The sequence below is a fragment of the Cyprinodon variegatus genome, unplaced genomic scaffold, assembly GCF_000732505.1.
Source record: "Cyprinodon variegatus isolate N-32 unplaced genomic scaffold, C_variegatus-1.0 Scaffold96, whole genome shotgun sequence".
Lineage (NCBI taxonomy): Eukaryota > Metazoa > Chordata > Actinopteri > Cyprinodontiformes > Cyprinodontidae > Cyprinodon > Cyprinodon variegatus.
This window is the reverse complement of record NW_015150549.1, coordinates 177,812-192,401: the sequence shown is the minus strand read 5'-3', so window position 1 is coordinate 192,401 and position 14,590 is coordinate 177,812. Positions and strand designations below refer to the sequence as shown.

General features: G+C 38.9%; 1 protein-coding gene across 4 annotated transcripts in view; it reads left to right on the top strand.

Moving 5' to 3' along the window:
* The first annotated feature begins 582 nt into the window (after positions 1-582).
* Positions 583-14,590, top strand: part of LOC107084267 (nucleus accumbens-associated protein 1-like) — a 26,923-nt gene continuing 12,915 nt past the window's right edge. The window contains exon 1 of one of the 4 annotated variants that reach the window (XM_015374021.1): positions 583-731. The gene's annotated coding sequence lies outside the window, so the exon portion shown is untranslated. Of the gene's footprint in view, positions 732-1,313; positions 1,429-5,527; positions 5,827-14,590 lie in introns of those variants that run through there. The other 3 variants (XM_015374023.1, XM_015374024.1, XM_015374020.1) reach the window with 3 other exon arrangements.

Genomic DNA, 14,590 nt, shown 5'->3' with positions numbered 1-14,590 from the left:
TATATATATACATACATATATACAATAAATTTTGATGAGGGACAGTAAATATTTATATTGTTATATATTTGTAGCATATATATCATGTCATGTCATGAAATCAGTAATCTTGCCTTAATTGTTTTTTTTACCTTACAATAAACAAAGCATAGTTTATTTACATATAGAAACAGTCTGTCATTTTTCAGACTTTAACTAAGTGCATATATATATACTACAAATATATAACAATATAAATATTTACTGTCCCTCATCAAAATTTATTGTATATATGTATATATATATATATATATATATATATATATATATATATATATATATATATGAAGAAAGTAGTGGTTATTCCACCTCAGCATTGAGTCATTTCTCAGCATTCAGTAATTTCTGTCTTTACTGCTTCTTTGCACACAAAGCTGAACATCTGGATGGGGGCGCTGTGACAATGGATGCCCAGAGAGCGTGGCGCTATACATCTGACACAGGAGAATTATAGAGTTAATAGTATTTGGCATGACAGGGAGAGAGAGCGAGGAGCGCAGTGCCGTTCCTGAGTGCAGTCTCATCCTGTTTAGTATTCACTGCGCGCTGCGTCCTGGAGGCCCTGGAGGGCTCACCTGCCCGGAGTCTAGACGCTCTCCATCGCTCAGCGGAAGGACAGCGGCCCCTGGCTGGTCGGTGCTCGCAGGGTAGGGCAGGAGGGAGAGTCCTTTCCAACGCCTGAAGACACCCCGGTGAGTGTGCGGGTTAGGTGGGTGGACTGGTGGGTGGGGCTCAGACAGCTGGGTCGGCTGGGGACGCTCACTGCGCGTCTACCAGCCTCCTGCGGCGCACTTAAAGTAATCACATTACTTAGTAGTCTATTACTTAACTTCCCGCCAAATCGGAACAAATTATCTATAACATATATATCTTTTATCAAATATCACCTACTTTTAAATGTATATATTTTTGTATTTATTGTTTTTCGTCATTTTTTATTTTCTGATATTAATAACTCCCATTGTCATGTCAGGTTAGGTTAATGACAGAAAAACAAAGACAATTACAGATCATTGATTGCAGGAAGTATAGATGTTATATGTCAGTTCATTACAAAAGGGAAACAGCAGTAACAGCATCCTTATCTGTCCTTCTACCTGCCTATCTATCACACCGATCAGTAGCTCTGTGATCTGTCTGCAACCCCTGGAATGGGAGGGTAAAAAAAAAAGAGATCCCCCTCAATGCTTCCCTGTTCCCCCCTCCTGGATAGTTCCCAGCTCCAATCCTCGTCTGCATGCATGCATGTGTGTGTGAAGGGTTCACAGCATACAGTCAAAGTGAATGACTGTCTGTAGCGAGGCGCAGGGAGGGAGACACTGGACCGCTTCTTCTGCGCGGCTCCTCCATTTGGAAGATTTTTTTATTTGAGCAGAATCCTGCAGAGGGGTAAGTTAAAACGCTCCGACTGAGAGACTGAACGGGACGGATGCGTCTGTCCCACTTCAGCACTGCGCGCGCGTTGTGTGTGTGTGTGTGTGTGTGTGTGTGTGTGTGTGGGGGTCCTCATGAATTTGGATGAACTGGGAGGTGTGGTGCCGCTGAAGTGAAGATTTGGCTGTTGTGTGTTCTGACTGGGTGGTAAAGTTGAGGGACTACCGTAGGGGGGATGGGCAGAGAGCAAACTTTAACACTTTACACCCAGACGTTTGTCATACTGCCCCCCTTTTTTTCAGTGGCGCTACAAAGAGGGGGGTGAGTGGGGGCTATGGTCATCTCCAAAAAATAATAGAATTCAAAAATAATTTCAAGTTGGATTCATTTTGATGGATTACATTTATTTCTATTGTTATAGAGTGGAATCTGTTTATAGTGGTCACGGATATAGTAATCAAGCGCTTATAGTTTTCAAAAGGTGTTTATAGTAGAAATGCTGTTTATAGTAATCAAGAAATCTGCTTATAGTGTTCATTTTGGGCCATTTTGTGAATATAAACATTTTCAAAAATAATTACTAAGTGGATCGAAAGTGATGACAGCACTCCGGTGTCAGAGGCCATGACGGATGAGGACATCATCGTGGGGGTATAAGAGCGCTTTGGTGAGGGTACCAGTGCTGCGTGCCGCGGGGAGGGGGAGGAGGATGAAGATGAGACTGTTGTCCCATCCAGAGCTGAGATGAGGAATGCAGTTTGTATTTTAAAGACTGGTCTCCTGCATGTTGGTTTCAAAAAATTTGAGCTTTTACATTGTTTTGAAAAAGAAGTGAACTATGTGTTGGAGAAAACTGTGATCCAGGGAACCATGGATAAATATGTGAAGTGATTTAGCTTTAATTTTCTGTAGCCTATGCAGTTTTCCTCTATGTTGTTCAATGAAACTGTTTGTTTCAAACTTCAGACTTGTTTAAAAAAATCCACCAGGCTACCAGAGTTATGTCTGCGCACAGTGTAGTATACTGTAATTAAAGTTGCATGGTACTGTAATATAACTCAGTAAATGTGGAAGCTATCCGTTACATTTCATTTTCCTCATTGAAAACAAAATATAAATGGCATTTAGATGATATTCTGCATAAAAAAATAAGTGAAATAACGGTAAATTCGGATATAGTAATCAACCGCTTATAATGTTCAAATTGGCTCTGGACCAATGTGATCACTATAAGTGGATTTCACTGTATTTGCATTCTTTGCCTTTTAAGAGCTGTTTTTGAATGTTGTCTCTCTTTGTCCCCAGATGAAGACTCATATGTTTAAGGTTTAGTTGCAAAATGTATAATCATAATTCCCCAAAAAGTTTAAAAAACAATCCACTGAACTTTGTTTCCAAGTTTGAAGACGTTTCGCTTCCCATCCAGAAAGCTTTTTCAATTCAAAATGTCAGAAATAGTGTTGAGTTTGAGGTTTTATAGAGTGGACCAAAAACAAGCCTTGTTTTGACGTAGAAAACATGCAAACATCCATTCAGAAAATTGGATCCGCCCCTTATGAATGGGGAGTTTGGGTTCTTTGTTACTTGCAATATTGGTCTATGCCTCTGAAAGGGGGTCGTTGGGGGGAATTGTTTACCTGGCTAAAAAGGAGAAGTGTTCTGGCCCCCTCTGTGGGGAGGGGGGTTGCGATGACAGCAGGAAGGAATCAATTCTATTGCCGCATTGTAGCTTTTTGAAAACTCAAACCTGAGTCCACTCCCTCTGTTTAAGGTTGGATTTTCTTTCTTAACATAGATGGCTTCCTTCATGCCCCTCTGAAACCACACCAACCAAACTATTATAATCATAATTATTTGGTCAATGGACATCTATTGTAAGTTAACATCTACTCTGATTTCCACACCTGCTCAGGTTGGCAAAAACTAGGATATTCATATTTAAACCCAATCAAGTGGAAAAAAATGTGTTGCATAGGAAATTTCATGCTTTTATATACTACTTAGGACTTTTTACTGTCCTGTTTTACCAAAAGCCTTTTATTTGATCAGGGGAGCTGCTCTACTGGGCAAGGGTGGGGGCCAAGAGTCAGATGGCAGGCTTACTCACAAATAAACTAAATAAAGTAAACAAAAGATAATATTATTTAATATTAATGTTATAAAAAACAGGTAGCTGATACAACTGTTAGCTAAAAGTTATTTGAATATAGCTAATTATTGATGTCTAACCTGAACAGCTTTCTACAAGCAGTGAAAAACAGAATGAACATATTGAAGGATCCCAGTTTGTATTTAAACTATATATTTTCAGCATTTACTGTTTACATTCTCTTTTACAGTCTGTTTTAAAAGCTCTGTTTGCTAGGAAAAAAATCTCCCCAGCCTAATTAAACAAATGAATGAAAATCTCTTGTTTTTTCTGCATATTTGTTTCCATATCTGTCCTAATGCTTTGTATATCTCTCTCCATCTGAGTTTGACCGTCACCTCTGCATGCCTCCCAAGCACATTTGACTTCAATTTGGTTAAAAGAAAAGATAAAAGTAATATTTGTGATAATAACAGGATTTTAAAATCATATACAGCAGTTTTTTCCTAAATCTACAATCTACACTGTTCCAACAGGACAATTAACCAGGAAAACATCCATATTTTCTAAATAAAGTCAAACTATACTTTCCATTATTTCATTATTATTATTCCAATACTTATCAGTAATCATTCTGCATAAAATTTATATTTACAAGTACTAATATCTACATAACTTGATTAATACGTTTTTTTAAATAGTTATTTATCTATGATTTCACTGAAGACTCCTAGATAATTTACAGAGAAACATAATTTTCTGTTTACCCCATAAAACACAAAATCTGTTTCTGCTAGAACTCTGTGCTTATTATCTTTAATGTTAGTATATTGATGTGCATAATTAACCACTGTGTTTTTGTTGTCAATATATGAAAAATTAAAAGGTTTTGAATATTCCACTTGAGAGTATTACTGTTGCCACCACCTGTATTAGAGGGAAATAAATGGTAGGGTGGCAACGGGGGGGGGGGGGGGGGGGGGGGGGGGGGGGCAATGATGATGACTAAGGGTGGCCACCCCCGGCCCCCCATCTAGTTCCGCCCCTGTTCCTGGGCAAGACCCTTAACCCCCCAATTCCTCCCTGGCGCCACACAATGGCAGCCCACTGCTCCCAAAGGGGATGGGTTAAATGCAGAGGTAACTTTCTATAGTGTGAGATGAATAAAGTTCAATTATATTAATTATCTCATAACTAACAGCTATTAACTTGAACAAGTTTAAACTTTTTTTTGTATACATTAATTTAATGAAGTAAAAAATACGTGTTTTAGTGATAGCGAGAATTCTTTTGGTATTTTATATATTTTTATTAAAATTTATTTTTTTAAGAAGAGAAATCCTTTTTATTACTGATGACATCCCATTCGTCACCTGGGAACATTTCTGGAGGGGCCCCTGGTTTAACCCCCCCCCCAGCTCCCATTTCTTTCGCATTCCTGAACTTCCTCGAGAGCAGCCCCGTCCCCGTTGTTCCTCGTGTGCAAAACCACTTCTAATCGCCTAAAATCACAGGGTTCAGTAATAAAGCCGGCTAAGATTTTTGTTTATTTTATTTTGGTATGTTTTTTCTAAGCCAGTCCCCGTTTATACATTCCTCTCCTGTATGCTCCGCTCTCATCTCGCCATGCCGCGGATCCATCCCTCTGTCTCGCCCACAGTTGTGTCCTGGGATGACCTGTTGATGTCGGTTAAAGATGGAGTGCCAAGATCAGCCGCTAGAAACTCCTCCCCGGTAAAATAAAAAAAATAAAAAAACGGATAAGGGGAAAAAAGAAGATAGGAAGAAAAAAAGAGTCTGGCAATTGGAGTTGTGCCCAGTATCGCTTCGCGTTTGGCAGACATGGCTTCTTCTGAATAATTTAATTGAAGCCGAGATCATCAGCGACATCTTGGATCAGACTCTCCGGACGCAGTCGGCTGCAGACGGAGGACGTCGCGCGGTGCTGCCGGCACAGAGAGGCGGGGAGAGAACCCCCATTTTTTTACGGTTTGGGATGATTTTTTTAACGTCCCCCTGCCCCTTCATGCGACTAAAGAAACTGTGAAGTTGGAACGTTTAAAATAAAGACACACACACACACACATAAAAAAAAACCTAGCAAAAATGTTGAATCCATTCTCCGCTGCTGCGCCCACCTCCTCCCGCTGAATACCGACCCGGGCCAACAAACCCAGCGCTCCCAAATCCTAACCGGGCATTGAGGCTGGCACGCGGCGGGGGCACCGACTGCTTTCTACCCGCCCCGGACTGCCCTCCTTCCCCGCTGCTGGCGGGATTCATCCTCCGAGGTGTCTTCCGGCGAGACTCTGCTTGAATTCCATGTAAGAATAATGAATGAATAACTAATGTGTTTAGAAATGATGAGTGGTCTCTGAAGTTTGAGCTCAGGGGAGGGGGAAGGAGGCTACACCGTAGCCACATCGGTCTGCTTCTTAGACCGTCCTCCAGTATCGGTGCTCTCATCTTTTACTTGCAGCTACAACCGTCTTAAAACAATGAAGCCAATTTTCTTTTATGCGTTTAACGACATGTTTGCTACTTTTATGTCAGAAACAGCTTCTTTCTTCTGGCCAGTGTTAGCTTTAGCTTTAGCCTGCTACTTGCTAACAGGATACCTCTAACCTCCCAAAAGTAGTAAACTCTCTGATTTGGCAGTGATTGATGCTGGTATTTGATGCCTAGTAATTAGAATAAAAACAGCACTCTGATCTAGATACTTTTTCAGTTTCCACATGCGGCACATGGGAGCTGCATGTTTGCATAAAATACTGCAAGAAAACACTTTATTTGACTCATAAAGGCATGTACAAACAGACTAGAAGACACACATAGTTTTGCATGAGGTCAGAGAAAGTGATGGAGAACACGTTAACGGCAGGGCAAAGGTCAAGTGCTTTGAATTAACTCCTCTTTATGTTTCTTACAAGTTGTTGTGACCTTTCTGACCCATGGCGGATATAGGATATCCATAGGGTAACATCTGTGTTCCTGTGTGTGTGTGTGTGTGTGTCTGTGTGTGTGGTAATGAAGGCAGTCAAGCAGTGTGGATGGGGTATGAGAAAAAAAATACAGACAATACAGAGTTTTAAAGGTTTGAAACGCAAATGTTTTGTCCCAGTGCCCAACATTTTCCTGTAATTAGATCACAGAGAAGGTGCTTCACCATGTATTTATTATGCATCTTCCCTCAAGCACTTATTATTAATGGAAATCTGTTTTATTTAAGGTTGAGTGGTTCTTATATACACACATCTAGCTAAAATAATCATGCAAAACTAGATTTTTTTTTAGTCCCATAGGTCCTGTTAGCATAAACCAAGATGATGACTGTTCAAGTTTATGTTTGTAATTTAATATATTTTAGATGGAGGGCATGACATGCATCTTTTGTTATGTTAAAAAAAAAAACGTTCTCAGAGGGCATTTTCGTAATGCACCGCTGGTCACCTGATTAAAAAGTAAAGGCTGCTATATTTTTCCTTGCATGGTGGAAAGGCATATTTGGTTGTAAAGAATGCAGAAAATCATAGCACCCTTTATTTTTCTCTCCATGCTCTCATAAAAAAGTGTTTTGTGTTTTAAAACTTTTAATTGGGAAGCCAGGAGAGTCACATCTGATGAGCAGCTTTCTGCACACTGGCTGGCTGCAAGGGTCAATAGCATGACTGTTCAACTAGGCAATATTAGCTGGTTACTCCTGGTACTCTGTAATTAGCATTATATTAAGCCTTTATTCTATAACCGTGTTCAATACTGTGTGTCAGTATAAAAACGATTAATCAACGTAATGGGTGCTGTGCCTGCACAGAAAACAACACGCCCACTTTGTCCAGGAGACATAAGGAAGAGTGTCATCATTTCTGCTCAGTGTTGAGACAGAGTGCCTTTTTTTAAGCACCAAACCTGCAGAATAACATCAACTTTTTTACTTTTTAGCTAATGCCTAATGTCTTAAACATGTGTTTTTGGGCTGAGAGAGGTCTCAATCTTTGTTCAGCCTTCCTAAAGAGGAGCCGAATTGATAGGGAGACGACAGAAGTAATAGGGAGACGTCATGATATGGGTGAAACCCACATAGGAGAGGCCATGACACAGTTGAAGCAAGTGTTTTTCTACTAGATTAGAAAAAAATAGAACCAGAGAAAAACAAATATTTTAAATAGGGGTGTCTGGGTCAGATATTAAAATCTAAATTGGTCCAATATAAAAAAAAAAAAAACAATATTGAATTGTACTGCTTCTAAAATCTCTGATATTGTCATCCTGATAGAAATGAGGTCTGGGCAATTATCTGCTTTGGCAATGTAATCGCATTTGGCAAAATGCCATTTTCAAATCACAGAGGCACTGATTTTTAATCCCACTATATTTAACAAGAGTAAGACAGGAATTTCACAGAAAGGTGGAGAAAGTTTAAGCTAGCAGCAGATACATGCATGCAAGTAGAAGTAAACATTTTTTTTTTCATACAACGGTTACAGTAACGTCTTGTAACAATGGACTCTGGGCAAGTAAGCTTTCAAAAAAACGCTAGTCAGGGGTGAAACATCTGCAAGCTTGGGGTTAGCGAAAAGGAAACTCAAAATAAAATCGCAATTTTGGCTGAAAATAATGGCAATTTAGCTTTTTTTCCAAAATCGTTCAGCCCTAATAGAAACACCCTGCTTCTGTTGAAATTTTCTGTAACACATTGGTTAATATCACATGGGTCTGTCGTTTTCATACATATTGTTTGCATAATGTTTCTTGAACAAGCCTTTTCTAACATTATACTCCATGAAATAGATATAAAAGCATGCATGATTTGTGTTAATATGGAAACAGATCAATAAAATAATCCATATCGGCCAATACTCAAAGCTGCAAAGTTGGTGTCATATCTGAAATGTAAAAGTAATATCAAGACACAACTAGTTTTGAAGTGTCGTCATATTCCTGTAGAGCCTAAGGTAATGTTTCATTTATATGTGCATTAAGCTGACTTTTGAAGGCTAAATAAGAAAAACATAGAACCTTAAATAATAAAATACGAACAGTAAGAATAACATCTGCTTCCATGTTGCTAGAATGCAGTTAGAAGATGTTTGTTTTCCATTTTGGTCTAAATACCATGAAAATGGTATTTTATAAAGGGAGCATCTCATCCTAACCCAATCCTTTTTATTATAAACTGTTGACTTTGTGGTGTTTATATTGTGGAAGCCTTTTTTTAGTCCTTGGAATACTTAAAAAAAAAATGCACTTATTTTTTATGTAACAGCACAGGTAGCGTTTTGGAAAAAATAGTATTAGTTTTTCTGTTTCACGGGTCTCACATTTATGAGGTGAAGGTAATCTGACTGAATATTAAATGCAGTTTTCAACTACTTCTGGTGCTAAAGCAGTTGGAAGCCTTTTTGCAGCAACTTCCGTCTTTGCTATAGTTTTTGGATTATTTGTTGTTTTCATTATGTTATGGAGCTTTTATTGTAAATGCCATTTCCTAAAAAAAAAATAGGGAAAGGGAAATTTGGTGCTTTCTTTGCAAGGGTTGCTGGCCTCCAAATATTACTCCAAGAGTGACAAAAAGGAGCAGGCTGAGTAAATCTAAAAATCAGCGATTCTCTGACCTCTCTTCTCTACACTCATTCTGAAGTTCTTCTGGGGGAAGCAGAGTTTCAGGATCAGTCAAGAGACAGACTGATGTGGAGCAGTCAAAGGGGACAGGGCCAAAGAGAGCCGTCTGACCAGAATGTACTGTCCCTGCCGGACCGAGCTGTACACTCAGCTCCCCTCGACTCCCTCAAGGTATGCCCTGAGGGAAAAGAGGTGAGAGGTAACATAAAACGCAGCAATGGGATGGTTCCAAGTTGAACATCACCACTGACCATAATGCAACACAGATGCCTGTCACGTGTTTTTCAAAAAGGTCTTGATAATCAAAAGTCTTGGGAAAATATTAAATGAACTGAAAAGACATAAAGGCGTGTATCTTGTTACACCCGTCGTAAAAACCATCACAGCGTTCAGAAGAAGAACATCATACCAGCTGTTTAACATAGTGGTGGTGGTGTGTGGCCTGTGGAAGCTTTGCAGCTTTAGGATTTAAACTACTTTCCAGCTGGCATAAATTCTGCTCTCAACTAGAAAATACCTATAAGAGAATGTCTGTTAATTGAGTTTTGACCTGAAGCTGAAGGCCTTAGGTTATTTAGCAGTAGCTTAGTTTATTCCCTGCACTCTGCTTCTGTTCTGGTTCACAGCCTTGTCACCTCACGCATCGATTACTGCAACTCTCTTCTTTTCAGTCTTCATAAATCTCTTCATAAAATTCAGTTGGTCCAGAATTCAGTAGCTCGTTTAATTATCGAAACCTTTACTTTCCATCGCATCACCCCACTCCTAAAGGAGTTTCACTGACCTCCTGTCCAGCTTCAGTATCCTGTTCAAGATCCTCCTGTTTGCTTTCAAGGTCATCCCTAATCTTGCTCCCACATGCCTCTCAACTCTCCTTCAGATTGCTTTCCCCTCTCGTACCTTTAGATCTTCCTCTTCCATCCACCTAGCTGATTCTGCTGCCCACCGTGGGTAGCAGAGTGGGAGCTCTGCTCCCAAACTCTGAAGTTCACTCCCACCAGATATTTGTAATATTGACTTTAGCTCTGTTTAAATAAAGGCTATAAACTCATCTGTTCAAGACTGCTTACCTCCACTGTTTTTAATACAGTATATATTGTATGATATTATGTACACTGATTATTTGTTATACAGTGTCCTTGGGCGTCCTGAAAGGCACTTTAATACAATTTATTATTATTAGAAAGTCAGTCTCCAATGACTTAAAGCTTTTGGAACATCCTAGTTAAAAATTGGACTTTAAACAAGGTTTAGATGCAAGGCTCGAACATACGCATGCAGTTCATGCAGGTTTGTGGCTGAAATAAAACAGTGGTGTCAAAATGTCTACTCCTCTGTATAGAAAATGATCATTGCTAGCTATAAAAAGAGGCTGTCGCCTTAGCGGACAACTCAACCAGTTATTATGTAAGGGGGACCATTAGGTTTTCACACTGGTTGGTTTGGCAGCTTTTCTTCCCACAAAAAAAGGTGCTGTTTAAAAACTGCATTTATATCTCACAGGTTATCCTTGTTCTTATGATTGAAATATGTTTAATGATCTAATGCATGAAACTGTGACTAAACAGCCACAAAGAGGAAGTTCATAAGTTGGCAAGTCCCTATAGATGGCAGTGATTATTACCTAGGGGCTGCTGCACATGTCCGCTGCAGGTCCCTGCGATGCTTTGCTGGGATGTTTGTTGGCCAAGCTGTAGGAAATGCTTTGAAGTCAGGGAACTGTCAAAGATTTCTGCTAACCTCATTTTTTATTTTATTTTATTTTTTTTACAAGTTGGGATTCAAACACACTGTTTTGTTTCTTATTCAACTGAATTCTATTGAGTCATACACATGATATGCTGTAAATTAGGGCTGAAACAATTAATCGGATTAATCGATTATTGAAATAATCGTCAACTAATTCAGTAATCGATTAATTGGTAACTGGAGTAAAGAGACTTTTAAAACATGCTTTTAGTTGACAGAGCGACCCACTTAGATCAGTAATTATACCAAGATTGTGAAAAAAATATCAAAATATTTTGCATTTAAGATAAAAATTTAAAAAGAAAATATTTTTCTCACGTCAATATGCTCTAACTCCACAAGTCGAAAAAGTTTTAGTTTCACCTGGTTTAATTCTGTAAAAAAGCTTCTTTAAGGAATCTTTGGCTATCAGATTATTTATCTAAAAAATAATGGAGAGATTAATCGATTATCAAAATAATCATAGTTGCAGCCCTGCTATACATAACATATCAATTACCTGCCATGGCGGGTGTTTTAAAGATATATATATATATATATAACAAATAAGACAAAATCCATGGAAATAATTACTGTTAGCTACTCAGATAGCATAGGCTCCCTGACACCTTAACTTCTCATAAACAAATCACAGTGATATTACCACAAAAAGATTATTTCCCTATTACACTGCATAGATTTTAAAGTAATAACTTTTTAAAAAAACAAATAACAGGATACATTGTACTGTACAGGTCTCAGTAAGTCTGTTGTTCCTTAAATGGTGATAAGTCAGTGATCTAGTTATTGTGCAATACATGACTGGCACTTTTCAGCACATATCATTTGATATCTTGCTTTATATATGATAGATCACAAAAAAATATAAAGAAAATGCAATCTAGTTATAATGTCTTGTTAAATGTCTTGCAGACCCTCTGGGTGGTGATTACATTGATTTAATCAAATTAATTATTTGCTGATAATTAATCTAAGTGTTTATGACCACATGTAGGTGTAAAGCAGTGTATCATTACTGGTTTGTCTGTTCTGGTCTAACAGTTTTACAGCGTTTTATTGTTCATCTGTGAATAGTTTGCTGAGAGAGCATGCCACAGCTTCCTGCCTCATATGTACTCTTTGTAGGATCCCATTACAAACACCTTGGTTTTACATTTATTTGCAAGGAGCTTCTTTTTATAGAGTAAGCGTCTGGAGGCAAAAAATAAAGGAAAAAAAAGCTTTCTACTTCCTGTCTGCCTTTTGTAATTTGATTCAAACCACTAGGTATTATATGTTATTGTGTTATATGGAAAAATGTGGTTTGATTTTGTACCCCAGAAGATCCTTAATGTGCGGATGAGAGGAAGGATTTTCCTCCAGAGACATTTTTCTGTGTTTTTTGTCAGATTAATACGGTATAGAGAAGGATTTTTGCCAATTTTTGAAAAGTAACCACCCTCTCCACTTAAAAAAAAAACAACTGTAACCACCCCCGAGAGGAAACGCCTATTAAACGCGTGCGAGAGCCCATTTCTCCTCGTGCACGCTTTGTTTAAAAGTGGCTGTTCTCATAGCTCATACAAGCTTACTGTGTCCAAACCTCCGCCCTAATCCCTTAATCCCTCAATCGTTACATAGAGCGGGGACTATATAGTGGACTTTATAGTGAACTCGGTTAACTTACCGTTTGGACTACGATCACTGCTTTTTGCTCCCCATTGGTAACGTAACTCCTCCACTGCGCGGTGCCTACACCATTTTGTTATTGGGGCTGTTGGGTAGTGATAGTTTATGGCAGAGGTCACAGATTAGCGGACCGCGCTCTGGATCCGGACTCACCTGCTGGCTAATAATTTACTGCATGTTTTCCGACGGCAGTGTCTAATTTCACAAGCGCCGCTCCTCCTGTTTGTACGGTAAAGCCCCCCAGAGCGCCCGGCACCAGGCTACACGTGATACAAATTAGCCAATGAGCTGTGTCAGTCTGCGTTGCTGCTGCTAGCTACTTTTAGAAACAGCAGGAAAACCTGTGGCAAGCTGAGCGATGGGAAAGAAGGAGAAGATGATTAAAAGAGAGCAAAGGAAGTGTGGACTGCTGGAAGAACCGCAGTGAACTGTTGAAAGAAAAGTGAAATGGCATGCTTAAAGATGGCCCAGCACATTTTCAGTATGTTTTGCTCAACCTACTGCTGTGACGCAGGATTCTCCACCATGAACATAATCAAAAGTAAATATCGATCAAGGCTCAAAATGAGCACCTTGATATGTGCTTTAGAATGGCTTTGTCACCATTCAAACCCAGGTTTAAAGCCTTGCAGGGCAGCCTAAAGCCCACTGCTCTCATTAAATCAGGAAAAAAGAAAGAAAAAACATAACGAAGTTCAGGTGTGTTATAAAATATGTGAATCGGGAAATTGTCTACAGTATATACCAAACTGAACAACTGTTGCTCTCTACTTAAAAAAACTCTACACAGTTATACCTCCACTGTTATTTGAACTTATTCAGACCATATTAGAAAGTTGTGTGTTTGCCAAGAGAGAACACGCTGTTCCAAAATCAATGCATTTGAGCTTGGCTGGGATTTTCATTACTCAAATAGATGATATTAATATCTTCTGGGGGGAGGTTTTATGTTCACACCCGACACAGATTGAGTTATTTGGCCACGGTGACCATAGATATTTTCGTTTTTTCATAAGACCACTGCATATGCTGTGTTCTTATGTTATCTAGTAAGAATTCAAACTAGAGTTTCCAGTCCTGTTTTTTAAAGAAATGTCTACTGGGTTTCCACTGGTCATGAAAAATCATTAAAAGTCATTAAATTATTGTTTTCTAAATTAAGGCCTTAATTGGCATTAAAATTCATTAAATATGATTATCATGGCAATTAAAATCTTTATTTAAAAATGTAAAAAAAATAAAACTATTTCGTCAGATATATCAGATATAACTGGTTCTGCGTGTTTGTGCAGAACTGTTTCCGTTTGATCAAAAAGCCGTATGTTGGATGGTGGGAAAAGATGCTTGAGGCGGAGAAAAGGCTAGAGAATGGGAAAATGCAAATTTTAACAAAATTGGCTGGAAAGCGAGGAATTCGGGACATGGATGCAGCCTGTCGACAGTAAAGATGACAAACTCTGATTTTGCCATGAGTCATGGGTACTTGTTGATGGCATTAGAAATATTTCTTAGAGCATTAAAAAGCATTAAATTAGTTACTCATTCCTGTTTAGACCCAGGTCTAAATTGTTTACTCTATAGCCAGCCCATCTTAATTAAAATATGTCTAACTTTAATGTAAACTTGCAAAGAGTCTATTTCTAAAGTGGCAAATTTCTCTGGTTTCTATATATCCCCTTTCTCACTGACTGAAAACCTATTTAAACCTGGGAACAATCAGCTTTTAGTGGCAGTGGGAACAGCTTATTGATGTGTGTCTAACCGGGTCAAACAACTCGGCAAGCGACCCTTGTTAAAATCGCCTCGGCTCTGACCCGCTAAATTACGTGACATCATGGAAAGCAACGTATGACGTCATCACACAGCCCTAACCACGTCTGATGTAACAATCCTTTTTACATTCGTTAAGCATGGCACGGCACTGGTGAGAGGGATGCGGACAGATAATAGAGCAAAACAATAATGCACACTTACTATGCCCTGGCTTCCTTACATGTTGCTCTCCATTGTTTACTTTAGTGATTTATGTCATACTGGTGACATGATCAACAC